Below are 15,354 nucleotides of genomic sequence, written 5' to 3'. Positions count from 1 at the left end.
TCCTGGGATGAGTATTGAAAAGAAAAATAAGGGGCGCCTGGGTGGCGCAGTCGGTTAAGCGTCCGACTTCAGCCAGGTCACCATCTCGCGGTCCATGAGTTCGAGCCCCGCGTCAGGCTCTGGGCTGATGGCTCAGAGCCTGGAGCCTGTTTCCGATTCTGTGTCTCCCTCTCTCTCTGCCCCTCCCCCGTTCATGCTCTGTCTCTCTCTGTCCCAAAAATAAAATAAACGTTGAAAAAAAAAAAAAGAAAAGAAAAATAAATCCCCAAACGATGTATGTACTGGCTGCTAAGGGGGCCCAAACAAGAGAAGGTGTGGTTGGGGAGGGGAATCCGCAAAGCCTTCTTGGAGGATTTTCTGTTGAACCGAGATGGAAAATTGTTGAGAGAATAGGGGAGGGAATTCTAGAAAATGAACACTTTTGGCAAAGAATCATTATTATTTTAGAAAAATAATGGATGATTAGGAAGAATTATTATTATTTTAGAGAAAATAAGGGGTCATTGGAAAATACGGACAAGAGACCTGACAGGTAATGAAGTGACCACAAGTAGTAAAAAAATTTTTTTTAAATATATTTATTTATTTTGGGGAGAATGCAAGCAGGGGAGGGGCAGAGAGAGAGGGGGACAGAGGATCTTCGTGCTGACAGGCTGACAGAAATGAGCCCAGTGGGGGCTCAAACTCACGCGCCCGAGAGATCATGACCTGAGCCGAAATGGGACTCCTAACTGACTGAGCCCCCCAGCCGCCCCAAGAAACTGTAAGTTTTGACTTAAATCTTTCTTTAGTTTATGCTCTGTTGGTGTTCTACCTAATGGCCTGATGGTTCTTCTCTCTGTCTCCTTTCTGATTCTTCTCATCTCCTTTCATCTAAAGGTTAGAGGGTACCAAAGCTTAGTTCTCAAACCTCTTTTCTATCTTGACTCACTATGGTGGTCATATTATCCTGTCTTATTACTTTCAATACCATCTATATGCCTCTGACCTTCAAATGTACCTCTTTATCCTAGACCTAGTCCCCAAACTCAATCTCATCTATTCAACTGCCTACCTGACATCCCCACTGGGGTTTCTATAAGGCGTCACAAAATTCATATTTCAAAAACCAGACTCCCAATATTCCTCTTTAGACAGGCTCCTCCTACGGTCTCCGTCTCAGTGTATAACAATTCCATCTTTTCACTTGTTCAGGCCAAAACCTTGAGGCCATCTTTGTTGATGGTGCCTTCAAAACACAGGTAGAACCCAATGGCTTCTTTCTTTTAATTTTTGTGTCTTCCAGTGTTTCTTTCTTCAATGGTTGGCGTATTTTTTTTTTAATGTTTGTTTATTTTTGAGGGACAGAGGGAGAGAGAGAGAGAGCAGGAGGGCGTGGGGGGGGGGGCAGAGAGAGAGGGAGGCAGAGGATCAGACGCAGGCGAAGGGGGGTTCTGTGCTGACAGCAGCGAGCCCCATGTCGGGGCGCAAAGTCACAAGCCACAACCATGAGATCGTGACCTGAGCCCGAGTCAGATGCTAAACCAACTGAGCCGCTCAGGCGCCCCTGTGGGAGTGAATTTTGATCATCACATGGGCCAGGGCTTAGAGAGCCAGCAGAGCAGCAAGAAATGGTTATTTATTTTATTTTTATGTATTTGTTATTTTTATTTACTTTATAGCCCATGATGGGGCTTGAACTCACAAACCCTGAGATCGTGACCCGAGTTGGAATCAAGAGTCTGATGCTTAACAGTCTTAGCTACCCAAGGTGCCCCATGGTTATGTTCTTTTAAAGAACATGTATTTATTGGTTATTGCCTGTGTCACAAGAGAGCCAGGGGCTTGAAATTACGCGTGTCCAAGCTGCATTTGACCTTTTCTAAAGTATCTCCCAGGTTACCAGTCTATCCAAACCACCATCTGTCCCTTGGATGATTCCAATAGCTTCCCAACTGGTCTCTATGTTTGCACCCTAGCCTTCCTATTGTCTAGTCTTCAACATATTGTCCAGAATGAATTTTTGTTAAGACAGGTCATATTAGGGGCGCCTGGGTGGCGCAGTCAAGGTTAAGCGTCCGACTTCAGCCAGGTCACGATCTCGCGGTCCGTGAGTTCGAGCCCCGCGTCGGGCTCTGGGCTGATGGCTCAGAGCCTGGAGCCTGTTTCCGATTCTGTGTCTCCCTCTCTCTCTGCCCCCCCCCCGTTCATGCTCTGCCTCTCTCTGTCCCAAAAAAATAAATAAACGTTAAAAAAAAAAAATAAAAAAAAAAAAAAAAAAAAAGACAGGTCATATCAAGCTATTCCTTTGCTTAAAATCCCCGTTCGGTGTTATCACATTTACAGTCACAAATTGAAGTCTTGGATTAAGGTGAACCTCTTCTGGCCTTGTAAGACTCTGTCCTGTCACCTTGTGTTCTCCACCCTCCTAGCTGGCCTCCTAACTGATCCTGGAACAAGCCAGGAAATCTCCAGAATCAGGGCTTTTGCTATCATTTTTATCTCTCCCGATTGGTTCTTCCCCTAGAAATCTAAGCAGCTTGATCTCTCCACTCCTTTACATCCTTAACATTACCTTCTCAAAAATGTCCCGCACTCCCTATCATTTTCCACTTGGTGTTTCTTTTTTTTTTTCACTATTATTATTTTTAATGTTTATTTAAAAAAAATTTTTTTTTAACGTTTATTTATTTTTGAGACAGAGCATGAACGGGGGAGGGACAGAGAGAGAGAGAGACACAGAATCGGAAACAGGCTCCAGGCTCTGAGCCATCAGCCCAGAGCCCGACGCGGGGCTCAAACTCACAGACCGCGAGATCGTGACCTGAGCCGAAGTCGGCCGCCCAACCGACTGAGCCACCCAGGCGCCCCTAATGTTTATTTATTTTTGACAGAGAGAGAGACAGAGATGGAGACAGAGCATGAGTGGGGGAGGGGCAGAGAGAGAAGGAGACACAGAATTTGAAGTAGGCTCCAGGCTCCGAGCTGTCAGCACAGAGCCTGACGCCGGGCTCAAACTCACAGACCTCGGAGATCATGACCTGAGCTGAAGTCAGAGGCTCAACCGCTCAACCGACGGAGCCAACCAGGCGCCCCTCCACCTGCTTTTTCTTCAGACCTCCTGTCACCATCTGACACAATATACGTTTGCTCTATCCTCATCTGTCTATCATCTTCTATTTCCCTACAACTAAAATATAAGCTAAGGGGTACTTGGCTGGCTCAGTCAGAAGAGCGTGTGACTCTTGATCTCAGGGTCATGGGTTCAAGCCCCACGTTGTGTGTAGAGATGAGTAAAATAAAAAAAAAAATTCTAAAACATTGTTAAAATATAACTACGTGATGGGGCCCTTGGCTGGCTCAGTTGGGAGGAGCATGTGACTCTTGATCTTGGTGTTGTGAGTTTGAGCCCCATGTTGGGCATAGAGATCACTTGAATATAAATAAAAACTTTTTAAAAATCTTAAAAATACGGCGCCTGGGTGGCTCAGTCAGCTAAGCGTCTGGCTTTGGCTCAGGTCATGATCTCACGGTTTGTGGGTTCGAGCCCCACACCGGGCTCTGTGCGGTCAGCATTGGAGCTGCTTCAGATCCTCTCCTCCTCTCTCTGTCCCCCTCTCTCTCTGCCCCTCCCCTGCTGGTTCTCTCTCTTTCTGTCTCAAAATAACTAAACTTAAAAAAAATGTAAAAAACAAAAAGTTTTTTTTTTAATCTTAAAAAATAAAAATATAAGCTATGTGAGGGCAGTTATTTGAATTTTTGCCAGTTTTGTTCCATGTAGTATTCCAGCCCTAGAAGAGTGCGGCTGTCCTCATCAGCATCACTTGTGAGCTTGTTAGGGACACAAATGGGTGGGCTTAGAACTCCAGAATAGGAATCTGTGGTGGAGGGGACTGGGAATCTGTTTAAAAAGTTCTCCAGGTGATCCTTTAGTATGCCATTGTTTTGAGAAGTACTATCTAGAAAAGTACCAGGAAAATAATAGATATTCAGTCATTATTTGTTGATGAAGGAATGGGTTTAAAGGAGACCCAGGGCTTTGTAAGCAAATGGAGGGCAGGAGGCATTTCCTTATATTTAAATATTAAGCTGCATTTCAATTAATAATCTTTAAAAAGCAACAATGCTCTTGGCCTCAAGTCTCCTAAACTGTATTCAGTGAGCCTGAAGCTCTTCTAAAAGACTCAACCTTGATTTGCAACAAACAATCTGTCTTTCTGGATCCTCTGGGAGATAGATGACCCTCAATTTACCTGTGTTATCAGGATGAACCACACCACCAAAGCTGCTGGTTTAGAGATAGCTAGGAGAGCAAAACCACACTTTTTTCCCCTAAAAGAAACTTACTATGAAAAACTTCACACTTTTTTAAAAAATGTTTTTTATTTATTTTTAAGAGAGAGAGAGAGAGAGAGAGAGAGCAGGGGAGGGGCAGAGAGAGAGGGAGACATAGAATCTGATGCAGGCTCCAGGCTCTGAGCTGTCAGTACAGAGCCCGCTGTGGGGCTCGAACTCACAGACCGCGAAATCATGACCTGAGCCGAAGTCAGACACTTAAGTGACTGAGCCACTCAGGCTCCCCGAAAAACTTCACACTTACATGGTGGATAATATGATAAACCTTGATAATATATCTGTCATCCACGTCAAGTAATTCATGGCCACTTTATTTCATCCAGTGACTTTACGTGAGCACAAGTTTCAAAGTTCTGTAAAAATTCACCCAGTAGGGGCACCTAGCTGGCTCAGCCGCTAGAGCACGTGACTCTTGATCTCAGGGTTGTAAGTTTGAGCCCCATGTAGGATGGAGAGATTACTTAAAAATTAACATCCTTAAAAAAAAAAAGTTTATTTATTTTTGAGAGAGAGCATGAGCTTGACCAGGGGAGGGGCAGAGAGAACCCCAAGCAGGCTCCCCACTGTCAGCACAGAGCCCAATGCAGGATCTCACAAACCAAACCTTAGGATCAAGAATCGGCCCTTCGGGGGGCGCCTGGGTGGCGCAGTCGGTTAAGCGTCCGACTTCAGCCAGGTCACGATCTCGCGGTCCGTGAGTACGAGCCCCGCGTCGGGCTCTGGGCTGATGGCTCAGAGCCTGGAGCCTGTTTCCGATTCTGTGTCTCCCTCTCTCTCTGCCCCTCCCCCGTTCATGCTCTGTCTCTCTCTGCCCCAAAAATAAATAAACGTGGAAAGAAAAAAAAAAAAGAATCGGCCCTTCAACCGACATAGGCACGCAGGGCTGCCCCCCACCCCCAATCTTAAAAAAAATTTCACCCTACAAAATAGGTGAGATATCACTGACTCCTTTTTCCACCACCCAAACTTCTATTCAGTCAGTCAATAACTATGTCAGGTCACTTATTCAGGCAGCCATCTTAATGGCCTCACTTGACCCTTGTCCAAGCACCGTCTCTTGCCCCCATATCTGTCCGCCTCCAGTGAACCTTCCACACGCCGAACCAACTCTGTGCCAGGGTGATTTACTTTCCATTCAGCCTTACTGTCCCTCTGCTTAAGTGTTGGCTAAGGAAGCACGCAGTCATCACTGCCTGCCTCTCAGCCAGTTCCAAGCCTTGGCAAATTGTTCTACCCAAGCAATCCCCTCCACCCTGAATGCTTCCCTCCGGCTCTTTGTTTGGTTCGTGTTTTTAGGTTTTTTTTCTTAAGCTTTTTTTTTTTTCTGCCTTACCTTTTTTTTTTTTTTTAATTAAAAATAGTTTTTAATGTTTATTTATTTTTGAGAGAAAGAGAGTGAGCAGGAGAGGGACAGACACAGAAGCCAAAGCAGGCTCCAGGCTCAGGGCTGTCAGCACAGAGACGGACATGGGGCTCGAACTCATGAACCATGAGATGACGGCCTGAACCAAAGTCAGAGGCTTAACTGACGGAGCCACCCAGGCACCTCTTCCTTGGTTATCTTTTAAGACACAGATCGGGCATCACCTTCCACAGTCGCCTTCTCTGGGTGAATTAGATGTCCCTCTTCTGTACCTCAATCTTCCCACAGCAGTGGTCACTGCATTTTAGTTGTTAGTTTTTATGTTTGGAATAATAATAACTGGCGGGAATAATAACTCCTTAAGGGCCTGGTTTATTTCTAGAACCTAATGCAATGCTACTCCAAGTATAGTCCTTTCTGGCAACATCAGCATCACCTAAGCACTTGTTAGAAGTCAAAATCAGGGGCGCCTGGGTGGCTCAGTCGTTTGAGCGTCCGACTTCGGCTCAGGTCACGATCTCGCGGTCCGTGGGTTCAAGCCCGACTGTGCTGATGGCTCCGAGCCTGGAGCCTGCCTCCCTCTCTCTCTGCCCCTCCCCTGTTCATGCTCTGTCTCTCTCGGTCTCAAAAATAAATAAACTTAAAAAAAAAAAAAAAAAAAAAGAAGTCGTCAAAATCATTGGGGCGCCCGGGTGGCTCAGTGGGTTGAGCGTCCGGCTTCGGCTCAGGTCATGATCTCACGGTTCGTGAGTTCACGCCGCACGTCAGGCTCTGTGCTGACAGCTCAGAGCTTGGAACCTGCTTCGGACTCGGGATTCTGTGTCTCCCTCTCCCTCTGCCCCTCCCCTGCTCATGCTCTGTCTCTCCCTCTGTCAAAAATAAATAAACATTAAAAAAAAAATTAAAAGAAAAAGTCAAAATCATGGGCTCGGTGTTATCCCAGACCTACTGAGTCAGCATCTCAGGGAGTGGGACCCAAGAATCTGGCTTTTATTTTATTTTATTTTATTTTATTTTTAGTGTGTGTTTATTTTGAGAGAGTGTGTGTGCACACTAGTCGAGGGAGGGACAGAAAGAGAGAGAGAGACAGAATCCCAAGCAGGCTCTGGGCGCTGTCGGCACTGAGCCGGACATGGGCTCCATCTCACGGAACTGTGGGGTCAAGACTTGAGCCGAAATCAAGAGTCCGACGCTTAACTTACTGAGCCACCCAGGTCCCCCAAGAATCTGTTTTTCAGGAGTCTGTAATTCTTGTGCATCCAGTAGTTTGAGAACCAGTGCTCTAGAATACAGTGCGTAGCAGTAGGAAAAAAATCTCAATACATATGGTCTTAAATCTTTTTTTTTTTAATGTTTAGTTTTGAGAGAGAGAGAGAGAGGGAGAGAAAGCTGGGGAGGGACAGAGAAAGAGGGGGACAGATCTGACGCCGGGTCTACTTCACAGAGGCAAACCCAACGCCGGGCAATGCAGGGCTCGACCTCACGAACTGAGAACTTGAACTGAGTCGAAGTCGGAGCCAACTGAGCCACCCAGGATCCCTTCAATACATCTGTATTGAATTAATGAATCAGCTCATGTGGTTAAAACACTGATATTCAGAAAACTGGAGAATTACAAGAACTCTCAAAAAAAAAAAAAAAATCCCCCCCCCCCCAACCATCTTCTTCCCTGTGGCTCTGTTTTGCATTTGTCAGAGTTTACTCTAACTAAAGGCTTTTAATATTTAAGAACTGAATTCCTAGGTGTAGCGAATTCTAAGGTGTCCCTGTGGAGACCTCTCAAGGGTAAACTGAATTGGCAAAGAGCCTTGACCCTGAGCCACACTACGGATATCGAGGCTACTCCCTGTTTCCCACCCTACCCTCAGGGGATCTTGACTCAATGTAAAAAGGGAATCCTTTCTCGTCCCTAGCGGGGCTAGCCCCCAGGGAGAGGAGACATACCCAAGGATGTCCAGCAAAAATTTTCCAAGTATAAAATTGCTCTGGAACAAGCCCGGAAGAGAAGTGGGCTTCTGGATTTCTCAGTAGGTGTGAGAGAATGAGGAAGAAGAAGAACTTGGAAAAAGTAGGTGGTGGGAGGGACTGGGGGGAGAATAAAGGGAAAAATCTAACACCTTACTAGTTGCTCCAATTTGCTGGTAGTGGGATTAGAGTTGACTCTCAAAATACCACATCTAAATATTTTACATAGAATATCTCTGGATACCAGAGTATTCTAATATTATAAAAGGACTAGAGGAAGAGGTAACAAGAGCATCCTGCCTTCCAGGAGTAAGTTTAATTGTGAAAAACGAGTTCAAGGGTAAGGCAACTAGTTTGATGTTGAAAAAGGAATTCAAATTTTAAGGAAGCATTTAAAGAAGCATTTGCCGAATGCACTAGAAAGGGTTAGGGCAAGATGAAACAAAGCTTTTTCTTTTCTTTTCTTTTTTTTTTAATTAATACTGAGAAATTACTTGCATAGAATGAACAAATCTCAAGTTGTACGGCTTGGTGAATTTTTTTTACTTATGTATGCAGATCAAGTTACAACCACCCAAATGAAGACAGAAGCCTTCTAGCACCCCAGGAGGCCGGCTTGCATTTTTGTTAAAGGCTCAGAATCTCAAAATCCAATGTCTCTCAGACCTTTGTCAACTTCTTTTGTGTTTTAGATATAAGGTAAGACAGCCTGAATTTTTAAAAAAAATTTAAAAATGTTTATTTTTGAGAGAGAGAGAGAGAGGAGAGAGCAGGGGAGGGGCAGAGAGAGAGAGGGAGACACAGAATCCTAAGCCAATTCCAGGCTCTGAGCTGTCAGCACAGAGCCCAGAGCCTGAAAACGGGCTCAAACCCACAAACCATGAGAACATGACCTGAGCCTAAGTCGGAGGCTTAACTGACTGAAATTCGGTTCAGGCGCCCCTGAATTTTTTTTCTGAAGTAGGCTCCACACCCAACTCAACTGACTGAGCCAGCCTGGCGCCCCCACCAGCCTGAATTTGAATCCCCATTCTACCCACTAGCTATGTGACAAGGTTCACATTTCTGTGCCTCAGTTTCCTTCCTATGAGTTACCAAGAGTGAGATAATACAAACTGATCAGATTTGGACGCGGTATTTTGGAAGTGCTCCGTAAGTGTTAGCTCGTATTATTTTCTCTATGCAAGCTACATTTTAGGGAATCCATGAATTCATTCACCCAACAAATACCTATTAGCATCTCTGAAATGTTAAGTGCTAGGAAAAAGATATGAGTTAGCGTGCTTCCTGTACCAAAGTACTTTATAGCGTAGTATGGAAAAGAAGCCATGTGAACGAATGCGTGCGTGAAGAGATTATAAAACTGGGGTATGAATATGGGGTAGGCAGAAGGAGTACAAAGGAGGGACTTCTGTGTTGGAGGGAAATGAGTTAAGAATGCCATCATACCTGGCGTCAGCTGGCTCAGGGTCGGGCCAAGCTGTGGGGGTGTGGAGAGCCTCTGAGGCAAGTCCTGGGCCTTAGCTTCCCACTGCTGACCCTCCAGCTGCCTTTCCTCTGTCCTCACTTCGTGGGGAAACCACTCGTCATGTTTGTCTTGGGCAGTCCCAGCACTGGCAAGGGGACCCAGTGTGCATCGTAGAGAAAATGAGCCACACATACCTGTTTGCAGGAGAACTTCGTGATGAAAGTAAGAGCCCAGATTCAGGGGATGGTGGACCCACTGAAAAGTGCATTGAAGATGAAAATACCGTGGGGCACCTGGGTAAAGTCGGTTAAAGTCCGACGTCAGCTCAGGTCATGATCTCGCGGTTCGTGGGTTCATGTTTCTCTTCGGGCTCTGTGCTGATGTCTCAGAGCCTGGAGCCAGCTTCAGATTCTGTGCCTCCCTCTCTGTCTCTCCCCCGCTTGTGCTCTGTCTCTCAAAGGTAAATAAACCTTTAAAAAAAAAAAAAAGATGGAAAGATTGTGCCAGTTGAGATAACCATCAGTTTGTCAAAGAAGAAAATGGATCAGACAATGGCTGCCAATGCTCAAAAGAATGGATTCTTGATTGATGGGTTTCCAAGGAATCAAGACAACCTTTAAGGTTGGAACAAGACCATGGATAGGCAGGCAGATGGAACTTTCGTTCTGTCTTTTGACTGTAATAGTGACATCTGTATTGAACAATGTCTTGAGAGGGGAAAGGGTAGTGGTAGAAGCGATGACAACAAAGAGAGCCTGGGACAGAGAATTCAGACCTATCTTCAGTCAACAAAGCCAATCATTGACTGATACGAAGAGATGGGGAAAGTTGAAAAAAATAGATGCTTCTGGCCTGGATGACTCAGTCGGTTGAGCATCTGACTCTTGATTTTGACTTAGCTTGTGATTCCTCCATTCATGGGTTCAAGCCCCACATTGGGGCTCTGTGCTGACAGTGCAAAGCCTGCTTGGGATCCTGCCTCTTACCTCTCTCTCTGTCCCTCCCCCACTCACACGTGCTCTCTGTCTCCCAAGATAAATCAATAAAAATTTAAAAACAACAACAAAAAAAGAAAATAGATGCCCTAAGTCTGTTGATGAAGTTTTCGATGGAGTTGTGAAGATTTTTTTTAATAATTTTTTTTCACGTTTATTTTCTAGAGAAAGAGAAAGAGAGACAGAGCGTGAGGGGGGGATGGGCAGAGAGAGAGGGAGACACAGAATCCGAAGCAGGCTCCAGGCTCTGAGCTGTCAGCACAGAACCCAATGTGGGCTCAAATCCATGAACCATGAGATCATGACCTGAGCGGAAGTAGATGCTCAACTGACTGAGCCACCCAGGCGCCCCGGAAATTGTGAAGATTTTTGACAAAGAAGGCTGACTCTAAACCTGAAACCATCCTTGAAATCATGCTTGAATATTGCTTTGATAGCTGCTATTACAACCCCCTTTGAAGGCAGTTTTAATCTTTCATAATTACCTCTTAATGGCTAGAAAGTATGTAGTAAGACAAATTAAATTAAAAAAAATTTTTAAATGTTTGTTTATTTTTGAGAGAGAGACAGAGACAGAGTGCTATCTATGGAAGGACAGAGACAGGGAGACCCAGAATCCGAAGCAGGCTCCAGGCTCTGAGCTGTCAGCACATGGCCCGATGCAGGGCTCCAACTCAGGAGTCACGAGATCATGACCTGAGCCAAGGTCAGACGCTTAACCAACTGAGCCACCCAGGCGCCCTGACCAATTGCATTTTTTATTTTTGATTTTTTTGGTCACAGGAGTAGATCATGAATTCGGGTCTAACTTCATCTTAGCTATGGTACCCACAAAACAAAGAAGGATATCAGCTAATTCTTTGTTTTTCCTCAAAAAAGCATATCCCTTTTATAGTTTGTGCCTTCTGTGAGCAGAGCTTTAGTCTGTGTGTATATCCCTTTAGTAATTACAACACGTTAGGATTAAGGATTTTCTACTTCCTTGTTTTCTTGCAGGTTTTAAACATTTTAAGTGAATTTTATGGACCAAATTCCACAGGAATTTTTGTGTGGTCAGTTCTTGCAAAATGTGTTTGATAAACAAACTCATAAAATGAATTCCTAGAAGTGTTTTAGTATTTATCAAATAACTGAGCATTTCCTATAGGAAGGTAAGAAACCTTAGGCTTTGTTTTATTGCAATTTACAGAAAGTTGTGTGACAAGGCATCTTTTTTGCTTCCAGGGATCGGGATGGGGTCACTGGGGGATCGGAGCCTGGCAGATTATCAGCTTTCGTGTGACATGAATTGGAGGGTTAGGGGCAAGGATCACATCTAATGACATGTGTTCCTGTGCCCTTTTATATAAGCGTTATTCATGATTAAACTGATTTTTAACAACATTCCTATCAGCGGAACCTTGAAATGCATGTACTAGGCTTATGGTAAAATGATTTGGTTAGTGTTTTGTTATTTTGATTTTTACTTACGCTTATTTTTGAGAGAGAGGGAGACAGAGCATGAGTGGGGGAGGGGCAGAAAGAGAGGAAGACAGAATCAGAAGCTGGCTCCAGGCCCTGAGGGGTCAGCACAGAGCCGGATGGGACTCGAACTCACCAATCATGGGATCATGGGATCGTGACCTGAGCCAAAGTCGGACGCTGAACGGACTGAGCTACCCAGGAGCTCCTGGTTAGTGTTTTAGTAACACTTCATTGGAATTTCTTTTGTTTGTTTTTTTTCTTTCTTTTCTTTTTTTTTTTTTTTGCTTTTAAACTTTATTTATTTATTTCAAAAGAGAGAGAGGGAGGGAGAGCGGAAAGGAAGGAGGGAAAATCCCAAGCAAGCTCCACACTGTCAGCTCAGAGCCTGACGTAGCTTGATCTCAGGAATCTCCGGAACTGTGAGATCATGACCTGAGCTGAAATCTAGAGTCTGAAGCTTAACCTACTGAGCCACCCAAGAGCTGCCCCCCCCCTTAATATTCATATAAAGGTAAAATAAACATTTCAATAGGAAAGATCTTTGGCAGATCTCACTCCCATTGGAGTACAGCAGGGAGTCCAGGAGACCGTAGGTAGGGTGTGGTGGGGACTCAAATGATGACAGGGACGGAGGTTGTGTACAGACGCAGCCGTGTGGGCTTTCACTCCCTGAGACTGACCTGGCTACCTCCACTGCTGAGTGCCCCGTCTGCTTGTAGCAAAGACCAATACTGCATCCCCAACATGGCGCCATTCCCTGGGGTGGGCGATCAGCCATCTGCCTAGCGGCCGGTTGATTACACTGGATGGCTTCCACCTTGGAAGAGGGAACACTTTGTTCTTCTTGAAACGGACGCTTACTCTGTGTATGAATTTGCCTTCCCTGAGCGCAGTGCTTCTGCCCAAACTACCATCTGTGGACCTCCAGAACGCATTATCCACACAGCATTGCTTCTGACTGAGGAGCTCACTTGGTTGCAAAGCGAGCTCCTGTTTATGGAATTTACTGGTCTCGCAATGTTTCCCATCATCCTAAAGGGGCTGGGTTGATAAAATAGTGGAACAGACTTTGGAAGACTCAGTTACAGTGCCAACCAGGTAGTGATACCTTTCGGGGCTGGGGCAGTGTCCTCCATTAGGCTGTGTGTGCTCCAAATCATCCAGCACATGGTGTTGTTTTCTCACAGCCAGAATTTACATGTCCAGGAATCCAAGGCGTAGAAATAGGACTGATATCCCCTACTGCTGTCTCTAGTGACCCACAAGCAAAATTTTTGCTTCTAGTCCCCCTGGAGCTATGCCCTGCTGGTCTAGAGATCATGCCCTACCGTTAAGGTCAATAGAAAATTATAATAACCCAATCTAGGCAGGACACTAGTGGCTTAGACCCCTGAGGAATGAAGGTTTAAGTCACTACCAGGAAAAAAATTACCAGCTGAAGTGCTGGTTGAGGACACAAAGAATACGTTGTAGTCTCTTGATAAGTTTGACGAGTATAATGCAATGTTGTTGTCTATAGTCACTATACTTACGTTAGATCTCTATTGCTTATTTACTACTCGTTGGGTTCAAAGGGAATATGGAATGGAAAATGAAAGAAAGTAGATATAAACGTCACCTGTGACCATGTGATCAATTTCAGAAACAAAGCCTGTGATTGTTGTAAGTGTTTCTTCCCTTGTTTTGTTATTGTATAAATCTACTCCCGGCTCCTATAACAGAATATCACAGACTTGGTGGCTTAACCAACAGAAATTCATTTTCTGGCACTCCTGGAGGCTGGAAGTCCCAGGTTAAGGTGCTTGTGTGGTTGTGAAGGGGAGGAAGACATTATTTTTAGTCCACATTTCATCTAGCTGGACTAAGAATTAAATTTACAAAGGACAGATTAATAGGGGAAACACCCAGAGTTTTATTACATGCGCATAGAGGCCCAATAATAGCATTGAGACATAAAGAAATAACCAGGACAGGCAGTTTTCATACTGTTCAGACAGAGACGATCCGTGAGGAATTGAGAGGAGAAAGAAAACTTTGGGAGCATCCATTAAGGAAGACATTCTAAACAGAATTTGGGCTGGGGTATGGGCGCCTGGGGGGCTCAGTTGTTTGAGCTTCGGACTTCAGTTCAGGTCATGATCTCACGGTTCGTGGGTTCGAGCCCCACTCCGTGACCTCAAGGAGCCTGCTTTGAATTCTGTGTCCCTCTCTCTCTCTGCTCCTCCCCTGCTCTCTCTCTCTCTCTCAAAAATAAATAAATATGAAAAATAAAGAAATAAAGAATTGGGGCTGGGGTAGTAAATTAGCTCAAAGCAATAAGGGTTGTTTACAGTCTTCTGGGCTCTGAATTTCCTATCTCTAGGGGAGGATGTCTCCTTACTTCCTGGTACAGGGATGCTATCTTTCACGTGGGAGATTTTTCTGCTTTCAGGAGGACAGAGGAGGATCTGAGTGTCTTTATTGATTAGACTGTCTCTTACAAGTAAATTTTGTTCAAAATAATCAATATGCCAAAGTGGCACATTTTGGGGCAGGCTGCTTTTGGCCCCTGCAGCTGGGCCTGATGAGAACTCTCTTCTGGGATTGCCCGTGGCAGCCTTCCTGGTGGGGCCTCACACAGCCTTCCCTGTGTGTTTGTACTCCTGGTGTTTCTTCCTCTTCTCACAAGGACATCAGTCCTGTTGGATTAAGGCCCTACCCTTATGACCTCATTTAATCTTAATTACTTCCTGAAAAGTCCTTTTCTGCAAATAGAGTCACATTTGGAGTTAGGGCTTCAACATATTAATGTGAAGAAGACATAGTTGAGGGGCGCCTGGGTGGCTCAGTCGGTTGAGGGACCGACTTCGGCTCAGGTCATGATCTCGCGGTCTGTGAGTTCGAGCCCTGTGTCGGGCTCTGTGCTGACGGCTCAGAGCCTGGAACCTGCTTCGGATTCTGTGTCTCCCTCTCTCTGTCCCCCCTCCACTCATGCTCTGTCTCTCTCTCTCTCTGTCAAAAATAAATAAACATTAGAAGACGTAGTTGAGTCCTTAACAGTTACAAATGTGTGTGTGTGTGTGTGTGTGTGTGTGTAGCAAATATTTTTATTTACTTTGTTCTCTTACCCCCATGACATCTAACACAAACCCTATTCATAGTTAACTTTACATTATAGTATTTAAGTTACAGGATATCAGGGAGAAGAGTGAACATCACCCAAAGACTTTGCATTATCTTATTGGGAGAGAACATGTTTTTGGTTATACCCCGGAAAGTCTTATGTAGGCAGGAGTAAGACTTTGCTCTTTGCCTTAGTTGGAGATTAAATATGGGTTAAAGAGATGTATACGAGTGCTAAATTGATAAGGATTGTTTCCAGTTTAGGGCTATCGCTCACAATGTTGTATTATTCTTGTATATTTTTCCTGGTGTATGTGAGTATTTCTAAGGACATACACTGGGTAGTGGAATTGCTGATTTAGAGAGTATGGGTATTTTTATTATCTATTTTATTTTTAAATGTTTCCTTATTTTTGAGAGAGAGAGAGAGTATGTGTGTGTGTGCGCGCACGAACGCACGCGTGTGTGTGTGTGTGTGTGTGTGTGTGTGTGTGTGTGTGTGCCTGAGTGGGGGAGGGGCAGAGGGGGGACAGAGGATCTGAATCAGGCTCTGCACTGACAGCCGCCAGCCAGATGCAGGGCTTAAACTTGAAGTCAGGTGCTCAACCTACCGAGTCACCCACGTGCCCTGAGTTGTTTGTTTTTTTGTTATTGAGTTTTAA

General features: G+C 44.8%; 1 pseudogene; it reads left to right on the top strand.

Annotated features, from left to right (window-relative positions):
- Nucleotides 1–272: 272 nt before the first annotated feature.
- Nucleotides 273–10,256, top strand: LOC121021933 (UMP-CMP kinase-like; annotated as a pseudogene).
- Nucleotides 10,257–15,354: the final 5,098 nt, after the last annotated feature.

The sequence above is a fragment of the Herpailurus yagouaroundi genome, unplaced genomic scaffold, assembly GCF_014898765.1.
Source record: "Herpailurus yagouaroundi ecotype Mexico unplaced genomic scaffold, PumYag 355, whole genome shotgun sequence".
NCBI classification, from domain to species: Eukaryota; Metazoa; Chordata; class Mammalia; order Carnivora; family Felidae; genus Herpailurus; species Herpailurus yagouaroundi.
Note: the sequence above shows the minus strand (reverse complement) of the source record. Positions and strands in the feature narration are given on the sequence as shown.